The following is an 18,892-nucleotide window of genomic DNA, read 5'->3' as shown; positions in this document are numbered from 1 at the left end:
TTATAGTCTCAATGGCCAACATCTTTTTTTCCCAGTGTAGGGACTTCCAGAATTAGACGGCACAGGTTGATGATGATAGGGGAAAGATTTAAACGGGACCTGAGGGAAAACTTTTTTCATGCAGAGTCTGGTGGGTGCACGGAAAGTGCTGTCAGAGGAAGTGGTGAAAGCGGGTACAATTACATGTTTAAAATATATCTGGATAGAGACATAAATAGGAATGGTTCAGAGGGATATGGGCCAAATGCTGGCCAGTGGGACTAGGTCAGGTTAGGATGCCTGATCATCATGGAGAATTTGGACAAAAGGATGTGTTTCCATGCTGTATGACTGTCTTATTCTATCGCAGGGATGAGGAAAAATGCTAAAAGGGCTTTTGAATGGGAATTCTCTTCCCCAGATGTTTGTGGTGCCTCTCTGATTGCAAGTATTCACAGCTGAGTTAGTTAAAGATTTCACAGAGACTGTGTCATGGATAATGGGATACAGACAAGAAAGTGGGGCTGAAACCAAACCTGATCAGCCACAGTCTTAGTGCCAGGTGGAGAAGGTTCAAAATATCTCAGGACCCACTCCAACTCGTCAGTCCCTTGTTTCTGTGTTCCATTCAGACCCTCAAACCTGCTGTATCTGAGCAGTTGGAGGCCACTTACTGCTATCACCTGGTGCACAGAAACAGAGGAGAACATTCACTCCCTCATGACTGTCACACACGGTTTGGGAGATTTGGAAAATCTAATTGGAAAACCCAGGCTGGATATGCAAGCGGTCCGTCATTTCTCTTTACAGAGCTTCCCCTCTCGGAAACTTGTGCTTCATTTGTTGGTAGACCCAGATTCACTGTGAATACAGCCCCCATACCGCACGCAGAGGTGGCTCACGAAGTCCTCTGGGCTCCTTGACTGCAACATTCCATAACAGTCCTTCAGTAAGTAATCTAATCTAATCTATTCTAATCTCATCTAATCTTGCCTAATCTAATCAAATTTTCCAATAACAGGATGTGAGAATATCAGAAATAAAGGCAGGTCGTTCACCTCCCAAGTCTGCCTTGCCTTTCACTAAGATCATGGCTTCATAGCCCTCACCTCTCTGACACATCAAAATTCATCTCCAACCTCGATGAGCACTTCCATAGAACACAGAACAAGGAACAGTAGAGCACAGTACAGGCCCTTCGGCCCTCGATGTAATACCACCCGTTTATCCTAATCTATGATCAGACTATCCTACATGCTTCCGTTCACGTTCTTCCATATGCCTATCCAAGATTCTCTTAAGTTTCCCTCACGTAATTACCTCTACTTCCACTGCTGACAGTGCATTCCACACACCCACCACTCTCTGTCTAAAGAATCTATCTCTGATATCTCCCCACACCTTCCTCCAATTACCTTATCATTATGACCCCTTGTGATATATATCTCTGAGCTAGGAAACAGTCGCTAGCTATTCACTCTGTCTATGCCTCTCATCACCTTGCACACCTCTATCAAGTCACCTGTCATCTTTCTTTCCTCCAAAGCGAAAAGCCCTTACTCCCTCAAGCTTTCTTCATAAAACTTGTCCTCCAGTCCAGGCAACATCTTGGTAAATTTCCAGTCTAAAGCTTCTACATCCTTCCTATAATGGGTTGACCAGAACTGAACACAATATTCCAAGTGTGGTCTATCCAGAGCTCTACACAGCTTCAGCACTTGGGGAGCATATTTGAGGGATCTGTGGACACGGACTTCAAGGTCGCTCTTTTCCTTCACACTGCCAAGAATCCTGTCTTTAACCATGTATTCTGAATTCACATTCGAGCTTGCAAAGTAATTCACTTCACACTTTTGCAGTTTGAAATCCATCTGCCACTTTTCAGCCCAGCTCTGCATCCTGTCAATGTCCCGTTGCAACCTACAAAAGCCTTCCACATTCTGTACCACTACAACAACCTTTGTGTCATTGGCAAACTTACTAACCCAGTATTCCACACCCCCATTCAAGTCATTTATAGAAATACCAAAGGGTAGGGGTCCCAGAGCCGCTCCCTGCAGAACACCACTGGTCCCTTTCAGTGATCTAGCTCCCCTAACTCTGTGTAAGAGAATTTCTGACATTCACTACTCTCTGGTTGAAGCAAACATTCTCTGCTTCTACACCATGACCTATTGATATGAGCAAAAGAGGGAACACAGGGGCTTAGGTAAGAGAGACTGGCCCTGAACTCAAGGCAGTATTTGCCTGAGGATGAGATCAAGGAGCCTGAGGAAAATCACACTTAATGAGAATCGATTGTGACCTCTACACTGTTTGCAGTCATTCACGGCACAAGGGAAGATGATTGCCATTGGTGGGCATCAATTATCTCGTCCGTGGGGCATCTCTGCACGAGATCCTCAAGGTAGCTCCCTCAGCCCAGGCATCTTCTGTTTGTCAGCGGGGAATTCCTGCAGTTTGGAAGGAGGCCTTTCAGCCCATTGAGTCAAAACTTAGCAGAAGTGGGGATATTCACTGAAGTTTACATAATGTTCTGAACAAGTTGCCCCTCTTCAGCTCTTGAAGCAGTCTGTGTCCTTGTGCAACTAGACCTGGACAACATTCAAGATTGTGCTGTTAAAGTCTGGGTAACATTCATGTTACAGCACTGTACATTTCCACAGTAAAACGAGGAGCACATTCAATACTTCAATCTGGTTTCACAAGAATATGGAGAAGCCATTCAGCCCTTCAAAACTACTGGGCAAAAAGAGGGTTAGCCCATTCAGTCCCTCCTGCTGATAAAACAGGAAGAGAAGGAATCTGCTCACTCCCACACCCATTACACAGGATCCGAAAGAGACCATTTCACTCCCGGTGTCATTAAAAAGGAACAGGAAGAGGTCATTCAGCTTCCAAAGCCACTAACACAGGAACAGGAATGGGTCAGAGATGTTTTAACATTGCAAATAAAAGGAACAGGGGCTGCACAGATAGACTGCTCCACATTGATCCACATGGCTTAATTACTCATAGTACATGAGTATTACTTCAACATGGTTTTCTGGCATTCGAAATGAAGCCAAACTTTTTAAAGTATTTTCCAAATTATTGTTTTCAATCTCCATGGTATCCATGGAGGTCAGAGGCTGGTGGGGAATGACTACCTCTTTCAAAATGAAGTTATAGTATTTGCTGACAGGATGGTGCACAAAGTGACATTCAATGCAGTATCAAACACGAACTGTACATTCAAGTGTCCCGAGTTCATTCAGAGCCTGCAGCTCTCTGTCAATCGACATGGGGCTCTGCAGATACATGCAAACTATCGGAAATCAATCATCCAATGAAAAGTATGGATTTTTCATACTATTCAGCTGTTTGGGACATAATGAATGTCCGTCTATAATCATCAAGTTTCAGCTTCTTATTTTCTCAGAGCTCTACAGATTAAACACATAGTCACTGCACTCACTCCTCATGGTTCCGTCATGGCAGGGTTTAGTCTGGCAAAACTCCTTTGCGCTGTCTCGGTGATAAAGAGATCATTATCTATAAAGCAGACCGAACAAATACTTTCTCAACAAAACACGACCAATGGAAAATATGCTCTAACTCTGGTGCTTCAATCATTTTGCATGAAGAGCCACATATCACTTACTTCCTGCCCCATAAGAATTCTGTTTGCAAATTATGGCCAAGGACATCCAGGTCCTTTTCAACAATAGCACTTCCCAACCTCTCATCATTTAATAAGTGTACGTGATGGTATTTGTTGTTCCCATCTGAATCATCTTTATACCTTGTGAGCAGCTATTGCCCAAAGACTGATCCTGCTGCCGCCCATCAATCCTTCAGTCCACAGAAAAAAAAAAGTATTCTTCTCGTATCTCAATTACCAATTTTTAATCCATATGGTATATATTCCATCCCTACATACCCATGGATTCTCACATTCCCCACTCACTTGTATTCACTCAGGTCAAGCGTCTTCTAAATGCTCAAATAGTCCACTCTCATTGATTCTTAATTGTCGATGGCACAATGCACAATCTCCACAAAAAAGTTTATCAACGATCATTTCCCTTTCCCGAATCTTTACCAAATCATAACATTATTTTCCAAGTGTCTAGTTGTCACATTCCTTATAAAAGGTTCCAATGATTTTTTTTCTCACAGCTAGCATCAAGCTATTTAGTTTTATGTTATCCCTCTCCGTCCTGTTTTAAATATTTAAGTTTCCAATTGCTGCTTTCCAGGCTGCAGGATCCTTTCCAGAATCTATCCAGCCTTGAACAATAATCAATATTTTTTTCAATAGTTCTGTTTTCATCTCTTCAAGACTTTGGGAAGTAACTCATCAGATGCAGCAACTTATGAAACTTCAGTTCAATTAGATTTCCAAAAGGATAACCTGCATTAATTCTAATTTCCTGCATTTCCTCATTTTCACGAGTCCACCTTCTCTCTCGTATTTCTGGAAGTTGGTTTCTGTACCTTCACCTTTCGAGATGGAAACAATGCATTCCTCTCAGCAGGCAGGTGGCTTCTGTCAGCTCGTTATACATCGGAGGACTACACTTCAGAGATGGTGGATACATTACCCATTCCTTCCTGGAAAGTTCCAGAATTAAAACAGGTAAATTCATAGTGAGAGTCAGCACAGCCCTGTCCCTGGTCTGAGGCTACAGGTTATACTGAAGGAAGGATACAGTTCAGTGAGCACATCACGTTTGAAACAAGCTGGTTTCACACTTTACAGCTGAATGGGTCCAGCTTAGGCAAATGTTCCTGGAAATCCCAGGAAGGAAAGTGCAGTGCTTTGCTCCTCCTTGTTTACAGAGCTTCCCTTCTATGTTGTCTTCGCTCCATTTGTTTACCATGGACCCAGACACGCTGTAAATGCAGTGTCCAGATTGCGATCACCAGACCCTCGGGTCTCCCTGAATGAACTCAGCAGCTGACAAAAAAAACCTGAAAACACCATCCACAGAAACTCCACTGACTTTCTAATGACAGCAGCAAGTCAATGCCCCACGCACATGGTGCACCCATTCAGTGTTGAAAATGCCTCCCTCTCCTCATTTTCTCTTCCTGGCTGAGAAAGCCATAGCATCTCTGTAAAGCCCCACAGTAACAGTTCCTCTCTCCAAAGAAGCAGCTGACTCTGTAACATTTCCTTCTTCTGTATCTCAGCAACTGTAAGTGCAGCACCAGTACTGCCAATGGAATAGGTCATCACAGTCAGAGAAGAGAGACGGAGGGAACATAACTTACTTTAATCAGGGACATACCTAAATGGACATGATATTCGGGAATATTGGAAAGTCATGAATGTTAGAATAACTTGTCATTCTATTTTCCTTCCAGTCCATCATCAGCAATCCTTTTGTTTTCTTTTCCTTTCTCTCTCTCTCTCTCTCTGGACACTGGATAATTTTATTTCAGATCTCGATTATCCACAGTTCCTTGGTATATTTCACCTTTAATGTTGTTGTTTCATGGTATGTCAGCATCATTGGCAAAGGCAGCATGTGTTGTCCATCCTAATTCCCCTTGGCTGTGAGGCCATTTGTCAAGACAACATGGAGCCAACCATTTTATTGTGGAACTGAAGTCGTCCTTAATCCAGACCGGGCAATAATGTTAGGTTTTTTGACCAAAGGCTATCAGTGAAATATTAAAAGAAATCCCGATTGTTTATTTTTTCCATCAGTGAAATTTCATTCAAATTTTGTCATTCGACTTTATGTTCAGTCATCGGCTGTGGTAGGATTTCAAACAAAGCCATTATACTCATTGCCTCTGAATTACACGTGCAGTGACATTATGAATCTCATACGAGTACCGGTTGTGGGGTACCTGTAGTGACGGCAACAAGTTTGTGGTCAAAATATTTGTCACTGGTAAAGAGGTCAGAATACAACGGGAGCCATAAATTCTGAAGTTAACAAAGGGCTAGATGATGTTTAATTCAGCAACAGCATTGAGGTAGAGGTTGGGACTAGGGATATTATCGAGTTGGGTGTGGGCAGATTCGATGACGGAAAGAATATCGAGACATAAAACAGTTTACGGCAAAAGTCAGGTTGAGGTTGTGAACAGTCATGTTCCTTCTACGATTTTTATGAGTGAAGAGTCTGAAATTAATTTAAAGGAAGTGGAGTTTGTGACTGAAACTGAATAAAATACTCTACGTCTTTGCAAAATATAAATAACAAAATTAGCAATGATTTTCACCATAGTTTATAGAATTGATAGGGATAGACTTTCCAGGAGCACCAATAATAGCGAGGAGGGGGTAGTAACCGGCTTGAATAATCCTCAGTACGGCTTCGATCCGCAACTCTAACGATGGCCAATCCTGAGAAAGCCAGTAAAGACCCAAACTCCTGTTCATTGTAGTGATATTCTAATGTAATATTCTCAGATTCGGATCCATTGCTGGAACATTTCAGTCTATTGCTCTGATTCACTTCCTCTCCTTCTCTCTGGAGCTATTGATCCCTATCGTGTTGAGGATCACGCTACCCCTGATACTACGGGGCAACAGGTTCAAAGAAGCCCCTTAATTTTGGAAGAGGGAAACTCTCCAGTGACACAGATAGGGTCCATGGAGACTGATATCAATCATAGTCACTGAACAAACAGCTCCAGTTAACCCACTTCACTGCATCCTGTATAGTTCACAATAATACTTAGTCTGGGTGGGGTATTGACATCGCTGACTATTGGGTGAATGGCACATCTCCAGTTATAAAGTTCGAGGTGACGGAGTGAGATGATGCTTTCTCTTCACAAGCTCAATGACTCTACTGTGTTTTGGCAAGATAGGAATTACTGGGTTCCCGAGACCGTCTGTGACTGATCACCAGGCCTGCGGCATGCTTCCGTTTTGTTTATTTATGTTTAACTTTGACATTCATCTTACCATCATTTAACGGTTTCGGAGGGGTTAGGCATTTTTGAGAGGCTCCTGCAGTGCCATAGACAGCGTAAGTACAATCCATTCCTTGTGGTCCTTGAAGCTGCAGCCTGGTCCTGTGGAGTGATGGCCAAGCTCTCACTCCAGGAAGCAGGAATCTTAGTTTTACCATTTTCCAGTTATTGGTGGGGTCTCAGCAGGGTTGGAAGGCAGGAAATCTCTCCCGGCTGCTGCACTCTCTCTCTGAGATTTGTCTCAGAATTGTCTTTTGATGTTCGTTCCTATTGGTTGGAGAAATGCATGTGAGACAATCTGTTTCCTGAATTTGTTTTGTGAAAAGCGGGTGTTTATAGGATGTTGCCATTTTGGAGTAGTTAATGTATAGTGGTTAAATAATCTATTATTCTGTTATGTTTTCCAATAGAATTAAGTTATTACAAGTTGCTCTTGTTTTTGTTGTATTTTATCGACAGTGTTTGAATGTATTGTATTTTGATGAATGTTGACTATTTTGACCAAGCGATTTGCATCTGAAACAGAGCACCTCATACTTTCCTTTAAAATAAGAAAACTTCCCAGTTGACACGACCCTCATCATATATTTTCAGGTACGTCTGCTCATGTGCATCGCAAGAAGGACAGATATTCATGTTTTAATGGGTTAATGGATTAATGGATAACATGTTGCAGAAATACAGGGTTTAACAGCAGACTGCGCCGAGCTGGAGGAGTGATAGCTTGATAAGGAATTATACCAGATACTCAATCCACTTCACAGATCCAGCCCAGACACGTATAAACCTAGATGAGATACCTGCTCAGCCCGGAGCACTGTGCAGACCAGGCTCAGTTCAACATAGCAATCTGTTCAGGATGGAATACTGCGTATGTCTCACCAGGCCACTGGCTATCTGTCCAACATGGGGACCAGCACAGGCACACTGGGGCATTGATTCAGTAACCCAGATGAAACGGTCTGTCCAGCATTGGATGATATGCATCCCACACCAGTGTCTTGCTTTATAAGCAGGTTTCTGTTCAGTATGGATAGCTGTACAGTGACAAGCAGTGAATTGGTCTGTAAACCGGGAGCAGTTACCCTCCCAACATGTAGAGCTGTGCACAGCACCCCAGTGCATTGTTCAGTAACACTGTGTTAGATCACTGACCAGCGTGGGGAAACTTGCAGACCGTACTGGAAGTGAAAGGATGTGAAGCTCCCATCCATTTACAGCTCCATATCTCCATTGTGTCATGACAACGGGTGCTGTGGGTATGAAAATCACTGCCAGAGAGAGATGGTGGGGAAATCAGTTTAAAAAACAACAAACAAAAGAATTTTGGGAAAAAGAGAGAGGGGGATTGAGAGAATATTTCATTGAGGATCACACGTTTCAGCATGCTGATATGAAGTTATTTCGACAGTACCCTGCAACATGAGCCAGTATTCCCAGGATTGATGGGTGAACTGGATATTGGTGTGAATTAAGATGATGGACAGTTATGAATGAGCATTTTTTTCTGCAGCCCTGTAACTGAAAGTGGGCACAGCAGAGTCCATGACTCATTGGGCTGAATATAACAATAATTTATCTTTGTGTGATTTTCAATCAATGTGACAGATGGGTTGTCTGCAAGAGGCTGAGCTAGTTTCCTGGTACTATCATATTGAACTTACCTCATTAACTACCCAGTCACCCCATGGTGTCCCTGTCATTCAATGCCAGCCCGATCTCACCGATTATGGCTTGAGTTCCTCACCACCGTCCGGGTACCCCGATAGTCCGTTATCCCTGGCACTGGTGCCAACTTTAAAAGCTAATGGGCACACAATTGAGCTCTCTCCATTTGGAGCTGCCCTGCACAGTTTACCCTGACATGGCAGATATGGGTCAATTACACAGCGGTTTGTTCACCGGGGCATGGAGGTCCTGGTGGAAGTGCGAGTATATTTTTTTTCCCAGCGGGAGCCACACCACAAGACCCACCAAGCATGGCCTGAGCTGACCAACCAGCTCAGTGCAGTATCTGCTGTCTGAAGAAATGTTCAGCAATATAGGACAAGATTCAATAACCTTCCCCACTCTGTCAGGATAAGGGCACCGTATTCTCCCTGCTCCTTCACACTTAATGTATATCAGTTATAGCACCGACACCCGAACACGATTCATGGTCCACAACTCTCACTACTGCATGCAAAGCCTTGTCTCTCTCTCTCTCTCTCTCTCTCTCTCTCTCTCTCTCTCGTCTTCCCAATACTCCCATGTGTTAATAGAATATTCTGAAGAATGCTGATTTTGGAATGTTCAAGTCAGTGTTCCAAATAATTCCCATTTTCAGAAAAATATCAATGTCCCAGGATGTAACACAATAGGGGAAGACACAAAGTTGTACAGTTTTAAAATCGCATGCAATTCAAATCCACCACGAGGCCATTCAGCCCTTCAAATGTATTGTAGCATTTAAGAAGTTCCATGTTACATGAACTTTCAGTCATTCAACCCCCTGGGTTCCTGTCACTGAGCAGACAGCATTCAGGCACTTTTACCCCGGTTTTCTTCAAGCGCCTACTCGAGGGCATTTCCCAAGGGGACACATTCTCCCAACAATATATATCATCCGCATTCTCCATCTACGTAATGGTAAGCACATTTTACACAGAGCAATCAGAAGTCTACACTCATTTTATGGTTATCGATATCCAATCACAATTAGTAATTCTGGTTATTTCATTTGTCTCACCTTATCGTACACAGTCAAAGATGGTTTTGAAATACTTGTCTCATCATAAAATACAATTTCTAGCAGAGAACGTTTTTACCCTCAGTCGTCATTATGACCGTTTTTCTGAATTGTACCGTTTTACTTGTTACGAAAGTTTCTCTTGCCCTTTGCCTGTGACTCTTTCTGTCTGCATCAGGTACACTGTCTCCCACTCAGTTGGCTGGGCGGCTGGTTTGCAATGAAGATGGAGGCCAACAGCACCGGTTCAATTCACCACACTGGCAGAGGTTACCTGATGGGGACGTTCTCTCACCCACAGCCCATCACCCGAGGCTGATGACCCTCAGCTTAAACGACCACAAGTGTCTCTCACTAATGACAGAGCAGCTCTATGGTCCTTGGAACTCTGTTCTATCACTGTTAGCATTTTAAAATGTTTTCTAGATTACCACTTCGCTCTGCCGGATGGTCTGAAGCAGTGTCGTTTTGTACCACTGTCAACATTTCACCATGCTGCACATCCCTGCCCATTCCTTGATAATCCTTGACTCTGTTGTTACTTATGAACCTTCTGTCTGTGCCTCAAAAATATTCAATATCTCTGCCTCCAACGGTCTGCGGGGAAGAGAGTTCCAAAAACAAATAGCACTGAGAAAACAAAAAAATCCTCACCTGGGGTGTGAGGTTATTGTTTTGTCTACTTCATCGAGAGTGGATATAATTACATTGGAAGCAGTTCATAGATGTTTCAGTTCATGTTTCCAGGGATGAAGGCCTTATATTATGGTTACTCATAGAAAAAGAGGTGATCTTATGAAACATACAAGACCTTCAGCAGCGTGTATCAGGTAGATATCCACCGGGTATTTGTATAGTCCAAACGTCTTGATATAGTTATAGAACCTCAATCAAATCCACACTGACCCAGCGAACAGCATCCCAGCCAGACCTGCCCCCCATCCTATCCATGTAACCCTGCATTTTGCATGGCTAACTCACATCCCTGGGCACTATGGGCAAATTAGCATGGCCAATCCACTCTAGGCTGCACATTTTTGGACTGTGGGAGGAAACTGAAACACTGGGAGGAAACCCATACAGACACGGGGAGAATGTTCAAACTCCACATACAGGACCCCCGAGGTTGGAATTGAACCAAGCTCCTTGGTGATGTGAGGCAGCAGTACGAAACACAGATCCACCATGCTCCTCCGTTAGTTATATTAGTTACTTGCGTCTGACTAAAGACATCTGCTTGACTTGTTCTTATCACTGAACCTGACCCAGTCTAAGACTTTTATCATCGGCCATATCACCAACCTGGTCACATTTAAAATGTGATGTGAGTAGTGAAGGAGTGGGTCTAGAAAAGGAAACAGTGTCACCCTCCAACCGCAGTCAGAACAGGAGTGAAGAGAAATTCACAAAGTGGGAATTTATTCACGTAGGAATTCTCCTTCCCAGAAGTTTGGGATGGCTGAATATTTATATTATATCGAGGCTAGCTTCATCTGATTTTCCATAGACAGGTGAATCAGGGATAAAGGTGCATGGAGAGCAAAGTGCAGCTGGGACCACAATCAGATGAGCCAGGATCTTATTAACTGGTGGAGTAGTGTCAAAGGGCCGAATGTCCCACTCGTGTCCCTCAGCACTATGTTCTGATGTTCCATTCAGTCCTTCGGACCTGCTACACAGGGGCAGATTGAGGCCACCCTGATGGTTAGATGTAGTTTGGGAAATGTAATTGGAAAATCCAGGATGAGCCAGGAATTGACCCTCACCCCAATCCCTTTTTTCAGGCTTCCCGTCTCTGTAACTTCTGCTCCAGATGTGGGTCATGTTACACATCCAATTTCGCTGTGAATACAGCCCTGTACCCGCATCCAGCGTTAGCTCAACGAAATCCTCTGCTCTCCCTTAATGCAACATTGTATAACACCATTTTCAGGAAAATAACCAATTATTTTCCTGAAGAATAACGTAAGAATGTAAGAAATAGAAACAGGAGCAGGCTATTCGGCCCCTCAAGCCTGCACTGTCATTTAATAAGAACATGGCTGATCTACTTCAGGGCTCAACTCCACTTTCCTGCTAACCCCTTGTATCCCTCAATTCGCTGATATGTCAAAACCCAATCCAGCCAGTCTGTAAATACATTCAGTGACCCAGTCTCCACAACCTCTGGGTTAGGGAATTCCAGACATTCACTACCTTCTGAAAGAAGCCGTTTCTTTGCATTTCAGTTTGAAATCGATATCCCTTATTCTGTACCTAAAACCCTGAGTTCGACTCTCTGCCCTGGAATGGATCCACATCCTCGAAATCTACCTTGTCAAGCCCCCTCTGCATCTTGTCCATTTCAGTAATATCATCCACATTTATTTCAACCACAATGAATAAACGCCTCAACATTTTAGATGTACTCAATAATTCAACCTTTTCATTCCAGGAACCCGCCTCATGAACCAACCTAGTTACTTGCTGCATCAGCATGCTGATGTTATGTTTCAGACACCAAAACAATCCCATCTCTTTGCACTTTTCCTTTTGTGAGTGTCCTCTCCATTAAATAATAACCTGCCTTTTGGTTCTCAGTGTAATCCTCAAACTCGGATATATATTGCCCTCAGCTCCGGCTTTCAGTATAGATTGTAACTAAATCTTGTCATCGGACTAATATTTGTGATACTCCAGCAGATATACTTCATCAGGAATATCCATTAGCCCTGACAGTCCGATTTCTATTTGTTAACCAACCGTCATCCCGTGCTAATACATTAGCTGTCAATTTATGAGCTTCTGTCTTGTGTAACAAGTTTAATTTCGTGAAACCTTATGAAAAATCTCGAGAAAGCTTCGTGTCTACCAGATCCCCTTTATCATGTCCACTTGTTACATTCTCAGGGATCTCCAGAAAAAAAAACTTTGCATGATTTAACAGGCAAAATATAGGTCGCCTTTCACGAAACTATGTTGACTTTGAGTGAAGCTTTTCTAAACGCCCTGCAATTCCTTCCTTAATAATAGACTCTAGTAGGTTCCCAACAATAATTTTGAGGCTAAATGGTTACTGCTTTCAGTCTCGCTGTTTTCTTCAAAACAGGCGCCACATTGTAGGGTCTCTAATTTCACTGGAACATTCCTGCAATCCAAAGAGTCATGAAATATTTCTCACAGTAACACCAGTCACTCTATAATCGCTGCTTTTAAAACCAACTGTGAATTACTGCTGACCTGCGTACCCTTACTCTTATCTGTTTATTAAAAAGCCTTGTTCCTTTTATTAGAGGCAGTTCAAGAACTTCCCTCCTATTGCTATTTTGATTATATAATTGAAATACTTACAGTGCCTTCTAATGTGAGGAATGATATAAAATTCTGGTGTAAATTATCTGTCTGTTCTCTCTTGGCATACCCTCCAAACGTCCTCAATATATTTTCCTGACTTCATTTCTACCAAAGGGCATACATTCATCTTGAACTTTCTTCATATACACAGAAGAGTTTGCGCTGCTTGCTATTATATTTCTTGCCAGTATGCTTACATCATATCTTTTCTCCCTTTTCCCTCACTTTCTAGATTCATACAGTCATATCGCGCACAAACAGACCCTTCGGTCCAACTTGTCCATGCTGACCAGGTTTTCCAAACTAAACACGTCCCATCTGCTTGCATTTGGCCCATATGCTACTGAACGGTTCCCATTCATATGTTTGTCCAAATGTCTTTGAAGTGTTGTAGCTGTACTTGCATCTTCCTCTGGAAGCTCATTCCACAAGCAAATTACCCTCTGTGAGAAACCGTTGTCCATTTGTCCCTTTTAAATTTCCTCCTTTTAACCTTAAAGCTACGTCATCTATGTCTGGACTCTCCTATCCTCTCAAAAAGACCTTGGCTATTCACCCTATCCATTCCTCCCTTGATATTAAAACTTCTAGAATGTCACCTCTCAACACTCTAGCTTCAAGAGCAAACATTTAAAGATAAGCACTTCAAATTTATAACAGTATTAAAAATGACAGGTAAACAACACTCAGCCCAAACTTCATACTGTGATTTGTTTTTCTCCATGTTACAATAAGAAGGCAGCTTGCAACTCTTACTAGTGCTCGTAAGACGTCAAGCAAACAAATTCCTTTGTTCAAAGGGGATGATGATCTCTACAGGGAAAACGTATCGCTGGCCAGTTCTATGTAAATAAAAAGGGATTCTTGTACCATACGGTCAGCATGCACCTTTAGCAGAGTGAGATGAAGGCTGAGTGTACTTGTTGGATTTAGGATCACAATGTGAATTCAGTGCAAAGGGAGAGAGGTGTTTTCAATACGGTTTACTCCAAGAATGAAACTTTCCAGAATGAGATGTGAGTGGGAGGTCTAAAACAGCATGAATGAAGAGGCAGAGCCACACTCAGACCAGAGGCAAGGCGGCAGCACAAAACGCAGATGAATGCTAGTGCAGGGAAGGTAGACTGCATCAAAGAGCTTCAGGTGAAGTGGGGAGGGACCATCATGTGAGAGAATGTGCTCTGTAATTGGAGATGGAGAACCTGAAATCAGGAAGGGGAGAGGAGCAGGGAAGAGGATGGAACAGCAATGGCAGGGGTTTCTGGGGGGAATTCAGGAAGCACAGCTGAAAGTCATGCCCAGGATCTGCTTATGATCCCTGAAATAAACATCCTAAATCTGGCACTACACTAAAGCTCATCATAGTATCCTTGTCAACCATGGGTGGTACATCTTCTAATCGAGTCCTTTTATTTGAACAGAAACAACAATTTTTGAGCATTATTGGATATTTGCTTGAATGTCTGCCCAGGTATACCCACTGACCTTCCTCTGGGTCTACTTGCACATCCCGCTTCAGATCAGATGTGAGACAGAATGCCTCAATGTAGATGTCTGGTTCTTTTCAATCATTCAGGGGGGACTTCTGCATGTAGCTGTACACATGATCAGCGGAGGCTGATTCCATTCTCCCAGTTTCTCCATCTCTGTTGTTTCTGTTTGATGATGCCACATTCCAGTGAACTCCCTGTGACGTGACTTCCTTTTCCTTCAAATCAGAAATCCGCTAATTCCGGTTGACAGGGCCTTCAGCTGTGACTATCCCATCTCCCACGCTTCTGCCCTCACTCTGTCCCCTCCTTCCCAGAACAATGATAGACCTCCCCTCGTCCTCACTTCTATTGTACTGGAATCCACATTCACTGAATCATATTCCGCCACTTCCACCATCTCCAATGGGACAGCACCATCAAACACATCTTTCCCTCGCGACCACTGACAACATTTCATAGGAATCATTTCTTCTGTGACACCGTCCATCATCCCGAACACTTCCCCACACCCCCATGACACCTTCCCATGCAATTACAGAAGCTGCAACACTTGCTCATTCACCTTTCCCCCCTCACTGTCCAAGACCTCAAACATACCTTCCTGGTGAAGTAGCATTTCACTTTTACTCTTTCAATCCGGTCTCCTGTCATTGCTGCTCAAAATGCTGTCTCCTGTACACTGGGGAGACCAAACAGAGACTGGTTCGAGGACCACTTTCACTCTGTCTGTAGGAATAACCCTGACTACTCGCATTGCTTCTCATTTCAATAACCGACCTTGCGCTCATCCTAACATTTGGGTCCTGAGCTGCTGCAATGTTCCAGTGAAGCACTACCCAAGCTGAAGTAACACCTCACTTTACACTTTGATGTGTCACAGCCTGCAGGAATCAATACACAATTCCAAATTCACAGCCTGACTCTATTATGGCTGTTCTCCATTTTTCATATGTTCTACTTCCTGGCCTCCCAATGATCTCATCTGTGTCTTTTTTTATCCTGCACTCAATAGAGACAATCCATTTCTGCCATCCACACTTTAATTTACACCGACTTTATATCTGTTTCTCTTTCACCAAAAATAAAAGCCCATCCCTCTGTGCCATTGCGTCTCCACATGCTCTGTTTACTATCATCCTTCGTCCACTTTTGCCAAGGCAGTAAGCAGCCCTTTCCAGTTCTGAACAAGGGACACGCTGGACTTGAAACATTATCTCTGTTTCTCTGTTTCCACAGATGCTGACAGACCTGCTGAGTTTCTCCAGACATTTCTGGTTTTGAACATGTTCAAAGGTATATGTCAAAGCTGCTCAAATGTCCTGATCCAGTTGGATTGCCGTACACTGGGAAGTGAAAAATAACAAAAGATGCACAAATATCTTGGTTCTGAAACTACATAAGACTGGAATCATTTACACAACAGAGTCCATATAAGAAGCCATGGAGAGAACAGAGTGAAACACATTCAATTTAAACACCGAAAATGGCATAACTGCAAGGGAAAACGTTCAGATGAATGTTAGAATTAGAATCGCAACAGTATGGAAACAGGCCCTTCAGCCCAACAAATCCACACCGATCCTCTGAAGAGTAAACCAAGCACACCCATTTTCTTATCCTATATTTACCCCTGACTAGTGCACCTAAACAGGAAATTTTTGGTTTGTGGGAGGGAACCAAAGCACTCAGAAGAATCCCACAGGGAGAATGCACAAGTCCCACAAAGACGATCGCTGGAGGATGGAATCGAACCTGGGTCCATAACGCTGTGAGGCAGCAGCACTCAACACTGAGCCATGGCGCTACCTCACGGAATATGTTTTGGAGTTTTGACAAACATGACAAGTAAGACGTATGACACAATAAACAAACGCTCAGAGGAATGAGAATATGAAAATGGAAGTGCTACCACATCAGAAACCAGAGTAGATCACGGGGTACGGGTCAATGGGTCTCAGTATGAATTGGGCGATAGACAGCAGAATTGCATTGCAGAAACTGCAGCTCAAACCCGGGAATTCATGTAATAGTGTAGATCACAGTTGGACAGAAGGAAAATTGTACTGAGTTACAATCTGTAAATTTTTGCCCAGGATAATTCCTCAGTCCATAATTCCCATTAAGCTGAATGATGTTTCAGTCACGAGTGTAAGTGAACATACCAGGGTCAGAACCGTGTTTACCTAAAACTGATAACAAATCATTTAAAGCTACCACACTTGACTGCTCACTTACATTGCAAACAGCAGGACTAACATCTGACAGACAGGACGAAATGATTACAAAGCAAACAGATCAGATCGAAGCTCTGCAGTCCTGCCACAGCCAGTTAGAAATGGAGTTGAACTATGAAACAAATGACGAAAGAAGAGGACTCCACAAATATTGTTTTAAAAAAATGTTCAATGGGATTAGTGTGTCGCTGGGTAGGTCATCATTTGATGACAGGTGGGTAGTTAAGAGTCAAACACATTGCTGTGGGTCTGGAGGTACATGTAGGCCAGAGCAGGAATGAATGGCAGCTTCCTTCCCGAAATGGCATCTGCGAACAAGATGGGTTTCTCTCCCAATCAGCAACTGTTTCACGATCATCATTCGACTCTTAATTCCAAACATTTATTGGATTTGAATTCCAACATTTGCATTGGCAGAATTTGAACTCAGGTCAAATGAGCATTTCCTGGGTTGCTAGACTAACAGCTCAATATCACTAGGTTACTACTTTGCCATTCCCCGAAAGAATGGAACTTTGCTGCACATCAGTGTAAAAGACAGTATGCAATGTCTGCACCACCCTCAGCCAGAAGTGTTCCTTAGATGATGCCCACAGAATCATAGATGCCAGTCTCCAACCAATTCAGTTCGCTGCACCTGACATGAAGAAACAGCTGAACGCAGTAGGTACGAAAAAGGTAATGGGCCCTGACACCATTCCTGCAATAGGACTGAAGATTTGTGCTGCACAACAAGCCGTGTCCCTGGGGAAACTGTTTCATTCCAGCTCCAACTCTGACATCTCCCTGGCAACGTGGAAAATTCCTCAACTATGTCCAGTCCCTTAAGAGAAGAATAATTACAATCTGACCATTTACCACCTCCTCAGTCCAATCACAATAGACAAAATGGTGTGAGTTATTTTTGACAGAGCTGTCAAGCAGCACAGAAATTATCTGTTCAGTGTGGTTTCTGATTGGTCCCCATATGGAGATGGTGCTGTTGTGGAAATGTCACTAGATTACTGATGCAGACCAGGCTAATGCCCTGCCAGCTGGTGGAAGTTAAAATCAACTAATAAGATATCGAAATCTAAGATCTGCTCTCAGTAACAGTGACCTTGAAGCCAATGTCGATTGTAAACACCAATTGCCTTCCCAATGTACTTGCAGGCAGTGAATCTCCCCTGATTTCCTGTTCTGGCCTAAAAGTGCCTCCAGACAAGAGGTATGTGGCAAACTCTTCAACGGTCTCTAAAATGCCAAGCAAGACATTCTATTGTATCAAACTGTTCCGAGCCCTTAATGGATAAAATTGGACAGAACACCCAGTACTGAGAGCTTCTGACACATTTACAGAGTTTTCCCACAGACTGCACAGAAACATCGGGAAAGGAGTAGGTCATTCAACACATTGAGCCTCCCCCATTCTAGCCTTTGGTCTAACATCTCTTCATTTTTTTTCACGAACACTGCATACTGTATATCCTTTGAACTGATTAATTGTTGGAACAATATGAATTAGGAACTTCGGTCCATCAATTTTGCTTTCCCATTCAATATAACGATGGTTGATCCTTTATCTCCACACCAAACTCCTGCTGCAATCTTTCCCTTTCGTGTTAAGAAATACATAACGAAATTCAGTGCATTGGCTTCCACAGGCTTGTGTGATACAGAGTTCCCAGATTCACCGGTCTGTGAGTGTAGATATTTATTCTCATCTCAATGCAGAGTTCCCTGACTGTACCTAATACTGTGGCCTCTTGTTTAGAACGTTCCAGCCAGGTGAATTATCATCCCTGCTTCCAATATATCTCGCCATGTCAGAGTATTATATATCTCACTGAGATCTCCACTCATTTTCCTAAACTACATGGAATACAGACTCAGTCGTCCCAAACTCTGCTCCCACAACAAGTTTGTCGTCCTAGAGATCAGTCTGGTCATTCTTTGTTGCTCTCCCTCAATGTCAGGTTTGTCCTTTATTAGGTAAGGAGACCAAAACTGCACACAATACTGCACAATGTTCGAGATGGGGTCTCACCAAGGTCATGTACAGCTGTAATAAGATACCTTTATTCCTGGTCTCAAAGTCCCCGGAAATGAAGGTCAACACATCGTTTACCTTCCTCACTGCTTTCAGTTGCTCCAATAATGCTTTCAGTGACTGGTGTACAGGGAGGTCCAGATCCTTTTCAATGTTACATATACCCACTTGGTGG

This window comes from Hemiscyllium ocellatum, chromosome 7, assembly GCF_020745735.1.
Source record: "Hemiscyllium ocellatum isolate sHemOce1 chromosome 7, sHemOce1.pat.X.cur, whole genome shotgun sequence".
NCBI lineage: Eukaryota > Metazoa > Chordata > Chondrichthyes > Orectolobiformes > Hemiscylliidae > Hemiscyllium > Hemiscyllium ocellatum.
This window is presented reverse-complemented; position numbering follows the sequence as displayed.